Source organism: Anolis carolinensis, chromosome 3 (assembly GCF_035594765.1).
Source record: "Anolis carolinensis isolate JA03-04 chromosome 3, rAnoCar3.1.pri, whole genome shotgun sequence".
NCBI classification, from domain to species: domain Eukaryota; kingdom Metazoa; phylum Chordata; class Lepidosauria; order Squamata; family Dactyloidae; genus Anolis; species Anolis carolinensis.
The window spans coordinates 107,082,418-107,093,996 of NC_085843.1; the positions used below are offsets into that span (position 1 = coordinate 107,082,418).

The 11,579-nt window shown below is 33.0% G+C and overlaps 1 protein-coding gene across 1 annotated transcript in view; it reads left to right on the forward strand.

Moving 5' to 3' along the window:
* The window catches only part of prkx (protein kinase cAMP-dependent X-linked catalytic subunit), a 76,321-nt gene extending 71,695 nt beyond the window's left edge, over window positions 1–4,626 (forward strand). The window contains exon 9 of the mRNA XM_003218827.4: window positions 174–4,626. The gene's annotated coding sequence lies outside the window, so the exon portion shown is untranslated. The remainder of the gene's footprint in view (window positions 1–173) is intronic.
* Window positions 4,627–11,579: the final 6,953 nt, after the last annotated feature.

The window sequence follows — 11,579 nt, forward strand, 5'->3', positions numbered from 1 at the left end:
CTCTTGTAATGATTTCATTAGATATAAATACAGCACATTAAACTATGGACTTACGCTTTAACATATAAGTTATTATATTGCTTACTGAAATAATGAACTTCTGCACTTGCAAATTCAGATGTCTGCTGAACTGAAATAAGATACTGAAAACTTTTTTATTATTTGTTTACTAGAAACTGGAAAAAGAATGGATCTGATATCTGGAAACTGGAAGAGAAGACTGAAAACATTGAAATTTTTATTTGAAATGAATGAGAAATGTTACTTCATTATGTATAGTCTTTAAAGAAATAAAGTTTAATGTTGGCGAAGGAACGATACCTGTAGTTAAATATACAAATTTGGCATTAGTTCAATAAGCTAAAATAATGAATCACCTATTTCAGGTGACGGCATTGAAACTGTTTTTTAAAAATATATATATATTACTTTTTATTTTTGTTTCATGCTATGCCCGAATTTTTTTGCATAGTTGTCTCATAGACTAACTTTATAAGTTTATATTAAGATTGTCCTTTGAAGCACAAATTAGTATATATGTATATAAGGAAATCAGAACCCCTAAAGCACAGAAACTGTGCAGAAATGTAAATTTTTGTACTTTACAGATTCTATGGTTTTTATTCTTAAATGTTTTCAAAATGCTTTTAGAAATTAAAAATTTCAAAATGCTTCTTGAAATGATAGGTTTTTCAGCATCTTCTATACATTTTATAATTCTTTATAAAGAGGAATATACATAAAATTAAGAAAATTGTAACATGTTCAGTGCTTAACACTTGCAGCCATACTACTTGAAAGAAGAAAGATAAACAAGGCCTTGTTAAATGTTTTAATTTAATTGTTTTTTCCCTTACACTGCATCATGTTATATTTACAATGTTGAGTTGAAATGGTGTGTTTGTGCATCATAATTTTTTGTGACTGCATACTATATAGAGTTTTTAAAATAAACTATATGAAATCATAGCCAGATTTCATATTATATATTATTTCATATATATATATATATATATATATATATATATATATATATATATATATGCAGCACTGGTTGAGAATAAAGATAAGATCTGTTCTCTGAATGTATATTTACTTCTCACACTTGCAGGTATCCAATAGTTACTGGGTTCTGATTTGTGACCCCCAAAATGTTTTGTTCTTCAGTTCCCAGAAATTCAAGCCAGCCCGAGTCATGGTTAGGGATACATCTTGAGGGTCAAAGATCAGAAATTATACTAATCTAAACCAAGCCACAAATGTGTGCATGCTTGCCTATCATTGAACAATGGCAACCTCAAGCTATTTATTGATGTTTGAAATAAGCATCACAGATCAAGCATTGTGGAAATTTTGTTACATGATTTTCCATGAGTCATATAAGCTTTCATGTGAAATACATGCACATCTGAATCAACTTTGAAATGTGATCTACATATTAAGATCCTATTACAGGAGTTCATGAAATTTGTACATGAATCTATGAAATTCACAGATTGGTATTTTCCCAGATCCGTTTACAATTGTGAAGTTAAATAATGCTCCTTCTTTGCTTTTGTCTATGTATGTGGGAAGGGTGTCCTACCAGGAGTTTGAACTTATTCCTATCCTATTTATGTAATACAGGTGTCTTGAAATGGTTATGCCAGTTTGACAAAAAAATTTATTTCATTAAAAAGATGGAATAATTTGGCAGTTAACAACTGGACTTTCTGTAATTAATTGTTTTTATTACTTTCTAATTACTATCTATCTATACAGGTTGAGTATCCCTAATCCAAAATGCTTAGGACTGTTAGAAGTGTTTTGGATTTCAGATTTTGTGGGGGAGGGGATTTGAAATACATTTATTTGCATATACGTACATAATGAGATATCTTGAAGATGGGATCCAAGTCTAAATATGAAATTCATTTATGTTTCAAGTATACTTTATACATTGAAGGTAATTTTATGCAACCTTTCGTAATAATTTTATATGCGAAAAAAGTTTGTGTACATTGAACTGTCAGAAAACAAAGGCGTCTCTGAAAAGCTGCCTGTGTGGACAATTTTGGATTTTGCAGTATTTCAGATTTCAAAACTCCAGATAAGGGATGTTCAAACTGTATAACATTTTCAGTGTTAACCTTCAGTACAAATGTAGAATGTAACAGTTTGGAATGGGAATATGTATTTGCCTGAGAGTTTGGGTTTGAAATGAGATTGTTTTTTCTGTACTTTTCAAAAAAGTGCTACTAGGATTTAAAGTAATCTAAGACTTCAGATATTCACCTTGATTTTTTTTTAATAGCTCAATTTTAATATCATCTAAAAGTTGTGTCACCAAGTTGTGCTTTGCATTTGACAAGTTAAATAAAACACGTAAATTATGTACTGTAATTTCAGTTCAGGAAGAAACTTACCTTTCATTTGAATTAGTAACTGGTACATTTTACATGTCTTCCCAGTAGCTATTGAGAGACGTCAGTGCAAAGTGTACAAATGATCCAAATCAAGTATCAAACAGTGATTAAATCATGCCATTTAATCAAAAATAACTTGGTAAACCAACAGGTTTCTAAGATTTAGTTAAAATTAAAGAAGGATTTAGACGCAAAGGTCTCCTCACAGGATAAATTTGCACTATACTACAAACTGGATGGATCCAGAATATAAATTAGACTTGTCTCTTATTGATACTAATGGAACGAGTCAGTCATGAGTTCACTTGAATTCCAATAAAATCAGTAGGTGCTCAGTTTAAATTAATTTAGTCTGAATGCAGTCTGATTATACTCATCCTGCCACTACAGCTCCTTAAGAGGACAAGCACTAAATCACATATGGATGGCATTTTCCTAGACCAGGTTGTATAATGAAACTTTTTGTTTTGGTCCTACAAGGAGTTTGAACTTACTTCCCTTCTATGAGCAATAGATATACTAAAACACTTATGTCAGATAAAATAATATGGTAATTGATTACATTTAAAAATTGAATAATCCAGTTAATGTTTGTCACTAATTGTTACATATTAATTTAAAGTTATATCAGTCTTTATTATATAACAGTCTCACTTGCAACCGTCTGAAAACAAAGGGTTTTAATAACAACTACCTTTTAGTACTACTTTCCCTTCAGCACTGCTCAAACGGTTCAGCATTCATTTACCAAAGCAGCATTGTGTTAAATTTTTAATGTGTTACTTTAACCCAGTGGTTCTCAACCTGTGAGTCCCCAGGTGTTTCGGCCTATAACTCTTAGAAATCCCAGCCAGTTTACCAGCTGTTGGGATTTCTGGGAGTGGAAGGCTAAAACATCTCGGGACCCACAGGTTGAGAACCACTGCTTTAACCCTTATATACAGTGAGACTTTCAGCCCTCTTCTTAGACTCACAATGGCATTGCATTGTAGAATGTTGCTAGCGATCCTGCCCTAAAATGTATTGATATAATCAATACAAAGCAGTCCATGTGAATACTTGATTTGTTGATTCTTCAGTGAAGATGGGAAGCAGTTGGCATCAAATACACAATTGTTCCTTTGAAAATTGATATTTGCTATGAGCCATATATCTATGCTTATTATGAAGTCAACTTGTATTCAGATTGTGGAAAAATCATACAAGTAGCACATTTTTTGAAAGCAAAGAGAATGATATACCAAATAAACAAAAACTTTGCAAAGTTTGAGTTCGTCTAAATCTCATGAAAACAGTTTGAGAGAGATTTATTTGGAAAATCAATTAATTTTCCAATTTCCCATTGATTGATTTCTGTTCAATCCCACTTTTTCTTTTCCTGAGTAATCATTATAATACTTGGATTCTTAAAAAACCTTCAACCAGAACATGTTACCCACATATTAGGTGTGTGTGGGAGGAGCATGATGGGTGAAACTAAAATAACTAACTTCTATGGCCATGATATAATATTCTTTAAAATTACACTGTGGATTACTGGCATGATTTTATATCCCAAAAAATGATATAGTGTATTTTAAATGGTACAATTGATTATCCGGTGAATTTGCTTAAATGAAAGCTATGCTGTTGAGTTTTAAGGAAGGTGATTAGCTGTAGAAGAACAATTATAATCTATCAAAATATAGGTACTAAACTGTGTTTAACTGATAAACAGATCTTGAAGAGCAAGGACGAGGTAGAGTATCTCAAGCTGAGTGTCTTGCCATGCAGGAGAATTAAAGTTCAGTGCTTCCTCTACTATACACTTTTTCAGCTTTCAAGAACTGTAGCATGATTCTTTTGTACTGTACTGTGTACAGATTTACTATGTTTTACACTTTTCTATGGCAAACATGACAGCTTTATAAATATTCTGTTGTACAATAAGAGATGGCTCAATCTGTGTACAAAGCCAAATTCAACAGATAAGTTTTTTTCCAAGGCTCACTTGGACGGATGTCAGAGAAGTTGCTTGCTAATTCTAACGTGTATAAATACTGTACAAATGCATAATTCAGTCTTCATTGCACAATGAAAATCACTGTGATCTGTAAATAAAACCTAGTTCAAAAATATTTTTAAATGTTGCTGTATAACTCAATTCTGAAACAAATTCTGTGTTGATATATAACTTGCTTCCATGAAAAATAAATTTCTGTATTAATTTTTGCAGGGGGAATGGTTTCTAGGGTTTATTTTAAAGTCTTCACAAGGTTAATGAGTTGTTCTGCAGAAGATGCATGAATACTTGCAATGTAAATATTTTAGCAGAAATTTATATTTAGGCAATCTGCCTTTTCTATTCAGGTCTTCATATTTAGGGGCTTGGAAATTACAAATCCCAAAAACTAGAGAGATTTCTGTACAAAACCCATTTAGAACTTTCCAGTTAAAGAATATATTCCAATTCATCACTTAATCCAAAATACGAATGTGTTAGCTGTTTTGTGGTAGCAACTACAATAGGTTTGGAGGTAGGCAGATTTTCCAGCCCCCTGTCATGGTGATTTTATCATGAGTCTCACACCTGATAGGTAATGGGAATTTTCATCACGTTCCTTGGGGTGTAGGGGGACATGGCTTCAACCTCTCCCAGATGACAAGAAACATACAGTGGCTTCCACCCACATGAAATCTCATTTCTGTCATTCCAAATCTACCCAGCGGACAGACTGGTGGTAATTACCATTTGACGGATCTGGACCCTCATTGAGGCTAAGTTTTGCAGCTGTTATAAGTGAAGTTGTGGCTTTGTGTATTCCAACTTGGGTTATCTCTGTAGATTTGGGGATTCCCTCCTTGTGCCACAGCTCCTGCAATAAAAGTCCAGTACGTTTGATAAAAAAAGAATACCAAAGTTATGCTACAAAAGACCCATAGTCTGATTATGTTTCTCAGAAGAACCTTAATTTCTCAGAAGTTTTTATTTTTAAATAAAGGATTTAAATCATTTGGGGCTTCTGTATATGTCACTATTTGGCAACTTTTAAAAAAAGTTCACAGAATATCAAGAATGTGTTTCAAGTTGCAGTGCTTTGAAAGTCAATGCTAAATTTATTCTTAAATTAAAACAACTTAATGACATACATAATTCATTATAAGATATATTCTGCGTGTCATTTCCCCACCTTGCAAATCTTTCTGTTGTTGTCAAAGATGATTTGAAGAATTCTGATTACAAGTGGTACAATTGGCACTCTGTATACACAGATTTTGTATCTTTGGTTGAAAATACTTTTCAAAAATCCAAAAAAACAAACCTCAGTTTTGACAGTGCATATAATGGAACTTGAGCATCAAAGGATTTCGGTATCCAAAGGGAGTCCTGAAACCAAACTACAACAAATATCAAGGGCTCACTATACTGTCATTTTACATTTGCCTGCTAAAGTAAAATGGCTTCTGTTGAAGAATTTGAAAAACGGTAAATTTTCGCAGTCAAATAACTGCCATAGTGGAATAGCTGGAGTGGATATGTGTTACTACATTAATATATCTGGGCTATGAAACACATTTGATTGACAAGTTACTCTTATTTCAGCCTTCTCATGTGGTTGTGAGATTGCATCCGCAAGGGAAGAATCAATAGAATCAATGTAGTGGTGGTGAAGTGTCTTAAGGTAGTTATTGCATTTACTCATACTATGAAAAACTTTTTGACTTTAACCACCATGAGTTTCATGACACATCCACTAGAGTTCACAACTGGGATGGATTTCTCACCCTGATGTCTAAGGGCTCAAAATAAAGAGTATGGCTTTTCCTGGATTTGTTGTGTTGAAAAGATTATCAAATCAGCCCCAGACTAAAACAAAGCACCATCTTTGCTCCTGTACATGGCAATGGTAAATGCAGAAGAAGAAATAAGATCTCCCCTTTATTTATTTATTTATTTATTTATTTATTTGCGACATTTATATACCGCCCTTCTCACCCCGAAGGGGACTCAGGGCGGTTTACAAGTATATATACATACAATATATTATATTATACAACTATATCGCAATATTATTAGTAATATTGCATGTAATATAAATATACAATTATAATAGTCAATTATAATTATTACATTGTATTACATCATAATATTATTAATATTATGTGTATATACAATGTATTATAATATTAGTATAGTATAATATTATTATATATCATTATATCATTAAATTGATACAGGAGACATGGTGGAAAGATGTCTTCCCGGCCCCGCCTTCTTCATTCCTTTCCGACCACATTAGTCTTGATGGTCTCAAAATGGTCCTAGAGCCACTGACATGAAAAAGCACTCATTTCTGATAATGTAGTGATGAGAATAAATGTGTGAGTTTATAAGGATTAGGCCAAGGTTTGCAGACATGTAAAGGTTACAGCTAAATACATTATACTAGGAACTAAATAGAAAATTCTTATACCTTATTTTATTTTAAAGATGTGGAAATGAAACTTATCATTTACTTATGATTCCATCTTGATTGTCAGCAACTATTACACATATATATGTTCAGTGAATCATGTTCATTTTGTATGTGCATTATTCTATAGAAAGGCTCTCTCAAGGATACATTGCTTTTCAAAACATATATTGAAAATAAATTTGACTAATTACAATGTTATGAGAGATCCACAAAAGTTCCCAAACACTACAGTTTACAATTGGGGTGGATTTGCTTCCCGATGTCTAGTCCTCTAAACAAAGAATATGGCTTTCCCTGGATTCTTTGTGATGAAAAGATTGTAGTTAGTCCTTCAGACAAAAACAAAGCAGTATCTTGGTTCTTTTACATGGCAGTGGTGACCAGAGAACTATGGAAAAATAAGAAAAATTTCCCTTCTTATCCGTTAGTCTTGATGGTGTCAAGATATATCAAAAGAGAGTTCTGTTGCCATTAACACACCAGCAAAAACATACCAAGGTGTTTGGGGAGCATTTCCTTCCTCGAGGAAGGGCAGAAAGTTGCATCTCCTGTACACACAAGTCGATTAGTAAGGCGAGTCACCTTATTTTCTTTTTGTGTCCTCACCCATAACTAACAGTGGCAGTACCTATTTTGGCAGTTCAGCAGTATTTTACATAGTCTTGATTTTAACTATGTAGCACTGTGGGTGGAGCAAGCAAAAATGATAGAAGAAAAAAAATCAGATTTGGGCTTCTGAGATAGCTAAGAAACAACATCTCATTGTTTGTTTGATTGTTTAGGGAAATATAAACTTGTGCGGTAAAGTCATACAAGTGATTTTGACAAAGGGGGTGGGAGGTGGGGGTGGGATCTAAATGTATCTCTCCCCATCCCTAGGAATAAAAACTCAGTGAACAGTTGCTCTTCTTTTATGACACTGAAAATTTCCAAGGCTATGGAGGTATGTCCCTCCCTGACAAGAAATGTAAAATATCACTTTATTTTCCTGTTAAAACATTGGCTGTGATAGAGTTAGAAATAAATAGGTAGATGATAGATGCATGAGATAGACAGCTTTTCTCTTCAAACTGTGTGAGGAAAGTGAACTCCATGCAATGCACTAGGACATGGAAAGTACGATGCAAGCTGTGATAGATCAGGAGAAATTCAACCCTTTTGAGGACAGCATAAACACTCCTGGATAAGTTCCTCCATCTGGAATACCTTGTTTTGTCATTTAATGGATATTACTAGTTGATACTAGTGATAGATCAGGAGAAATTCAACCCTTTTGAGGACAGCATAAACACTCCTGGATAAGTTCCTCCATCTGGAATACCTTGTTTTGTCATTTAATGGATATTACTAGTTGATAATAGTTAAAGCTATTAGAATATATCCTTAATTTTAATTATGTTATCATTCATAGATATATAGATAGATGCTTACAAAGTGCACAGTGATTTCTAAATCTGTTTGAGTACCTTTCAGTCATAAATATAGTGTGAAATAAAAATTGTCTATCTATGAAATGTAAATATTGTTTTTCTTTTCTTTTTTTAACATTGTTTTTATTGTGCATTTTACAAGCAACTTGTATCTTTCTTAATACAGCCAGTAGTCTTTTTCCCCTTTAGAATAAAAAAAGTATCTTTTAGATACCACAACCCAAATACCAACATAACGTGTATGAAAAACCAAAGAAGAAGAAGAGAAGATAAGGGGAGAAGAAAAGAAAAGAAAAAAAAAGAAAAGAAAGGAAAAATTAATAGTAGATATCTACATATCATTTCTCAGTTGCTATAAGTCTCTGTGACTTCCAGAGCTCTGGAATTGGTCCTCTTTATATTTCGCCATAATCATATAGTTTACTTTTATATTTAAGAGAAATGGTTTAACAGCATTTGTTATTAATGTTGTTTTTATTCCTAATATTTCCCCAGGAAGTTTCCTTAGATCAATTCTATGTGAATGTTTATTTTTTCTTTTATTAAGTACTCTTTCATGGGTCTCCAATCCGTGCTGTTTTTGGGATTTCTGTTTTGTGCTAACCTCTGTGTCAATAGGTCCATATTCATCACATCCATTACTTTATTAATCCATTTCTCCATACTAGGCACTTCCTTTGTTTTCCAGACCTGTGCTAGAGTTATTCTTGCTGCTGTGGTTAGAAAAAATATTAGTCTATCTGTATTTCTATCTATCTTTGGGTCAGTAATCCCTAGTAAAAAACATTCTGGCTTGAATTCAAACTTTTTTTGTACAATTTTTATCATTTTTTTAATAAATTTCATACCAGAATTTCTTGATTTTCTTGCACTCCCACCACATGTGGAGGAAAGTGCCTGAGTGTTTCCCACACTTCCAGCAATTTCCATTAATATTCCCTTTACTGTATCTGGCTAGCTTATTTGGTGTTAAATACCACATATGGAACATCTTGTACCAATTTTCTTTAATTTCTGTGGCGTATGCCCACCTCAGTTTTCCCCCCCAAATTTCTTCCCATTGGCTAAGATGAATTGTATGACCTACCGCTCTAGCCCATTTTATCATCACTTCTTTTATTTGTTCTTCCTCGAGAGCCCAAATAAGTAGTTGTTTATAGAGTATTCTTAATAATTTAGTATTTATTTTCAAAATTTCATCCCAAAATTTTTCTGTCGTTTCAAATCCTTTCTCCTTATCTTATTTATATTCTTCCCTAATCTGCCAATAGTGAAGCCAGCTACTATTTGGGTCTACTTTTCTTATCTCTTCATGTGTTTTTAGCTTTATCTCTTGATTATTGAGTGTTAATAATTGTTTATATGTAAGCCATTGATCAGTTGAGGATTCTCTTCTGTGATTAGCTTCTATAGGTGAGAACCACATTGGAGTTTTGGTGTGGAATCTAAATTTATATTTATCCCATATTCTAATTAGCGCGGCCCTTATGAAGTGATTTTTGAAGTTTTTTTCTATTTTGATCTTGTCTTTACATAAATAACTATGCCATCCCCTTCTCAACTCTACACCCTCCAATGCTAGGATTCTTTTCTTTTCTAATGTGACCCAGTCTCTCACCCAGGTCAATGCTGCCGCCTCATAATATAGTTCTAGGTCTGGGAGTCCCAGTCCCCCTCTTTTTCTGTCATCTTTTAAGCTTGAAATTTTTATTCGAGCTTTTTTATTTTCCCAAATAAACTTCTTAATATCTTTATCCCATTTTGTAAATATCATTCCAGATCTTAATATTGGTATTGTTTGGAATATATATAGGACTTCTGGAAGAATATTCATCTTCACTACCGCAATTCTACCTAGAAGAGATAATTTTAAGTTACTCCATCTTTTAATCTTCTCTTTTATCTCTGTCCATTTTTTTTCATAGTTATTTTTAAGTAGTTGAGCGTTACTTGCAGTAATCTCTATTCCGAGGTATTTGACCTTTCTAACTATTTTTATACCGGTAAGTTTTTCTAGTTCATCTTTGTGCTTCCCTGAAATATTTTTAGTTATCATTTTTGTTTTTTCTTTATTGATTTTAAGTCCTGCTACCTCCCCAAATGTTATTAATTCTTTCCACCATCTAGTCCAATGATTAGCCGGATCTTCTATAATACATGCCACATCGTCTGCAAAAGCACAGAGTTTGTAGCTTTAATTTTTAATTTTCAGTCCTTTTAATTCATTATTCTTTCTGATTCTTGTTAACAGAATCTCCAAAACTAAAATAAAGATTAGCGGGGAGAGGGGACACCCCTGTCTCGTCCCTTTAGATATGCTGAACTCTTCCGTTTTATTACCATTGATTATAATACTCGCAAATTGGTGCAAATAGATTGCTTGGATAGCATTTAAAAAGTAATAACCAACATCCATTTCCTTTAGGACTTCAATTATGAAGTTCCAGTTGACCCTGTCGAAGGCCTTTTCGGCATCTATAAATAAAAGACCTACTTCCTTTTGAATATTTTTATCATAATATTCAATTATGTTCAGGATTGTTCTGATGTTGTCTTTAATATGTCTTCCTGGTAGGAAGCCCGTTTGTTCTTGGCCTATTTTTTCATTAAGAATTTCTTTCAACCTTGATGCTAAGATGTTAGTAAAAATCTTATAATCGGTATTAAGCAGGGAGATCGGTCTATAATTCTTCACCTTTGTTTTATCAGCTCCTTCTTTTGGTATTACTGTTATATTTGCTGATTTCCATGAATATGGTATTTGCTTCTCTTCCAATGCCCTATTCATTACATTTGTCAGGGGCTCTATTATTTCCTCCAGAAATGTTTTATAGTATAAGGACGTGAATCCATCAGGTCCTGGTGCCTTTCCTAGGGATAAGTTCTTGATGGCTCCTCGTATTTCTTCTCCTGTGATTTTTTTATTCAGTCTTTGCCTTTGTTCTTCAGTAATTTTCTCAATTTTCTGCTTTCCTAAATAATGTGTTATCTTCTCTTCTGGGATCTTTTCGTCAGCGTATAGCTGATGATAATAATTGTTAAACTGTTTTTCTATCTCACTTTGTTTAGAATATGTTTTCCCCTCTTCCTCAATCCTACTTATATATTGTTGGTGTTTCTTTTTCGTCACCTTCCAAGCTAACCATCTGCCTATTTTATTAGCATTCTCAAAATGGTGTTGCTTTATAAATTTAAGTTTGTTTTCTATTTCCTCCAGCTGTGTTGTGTCAAGTTGTTTTTTGAGTACGTTTAAGTGTAGTTCTGCTTTTTTATTCTTAGGATCCTTC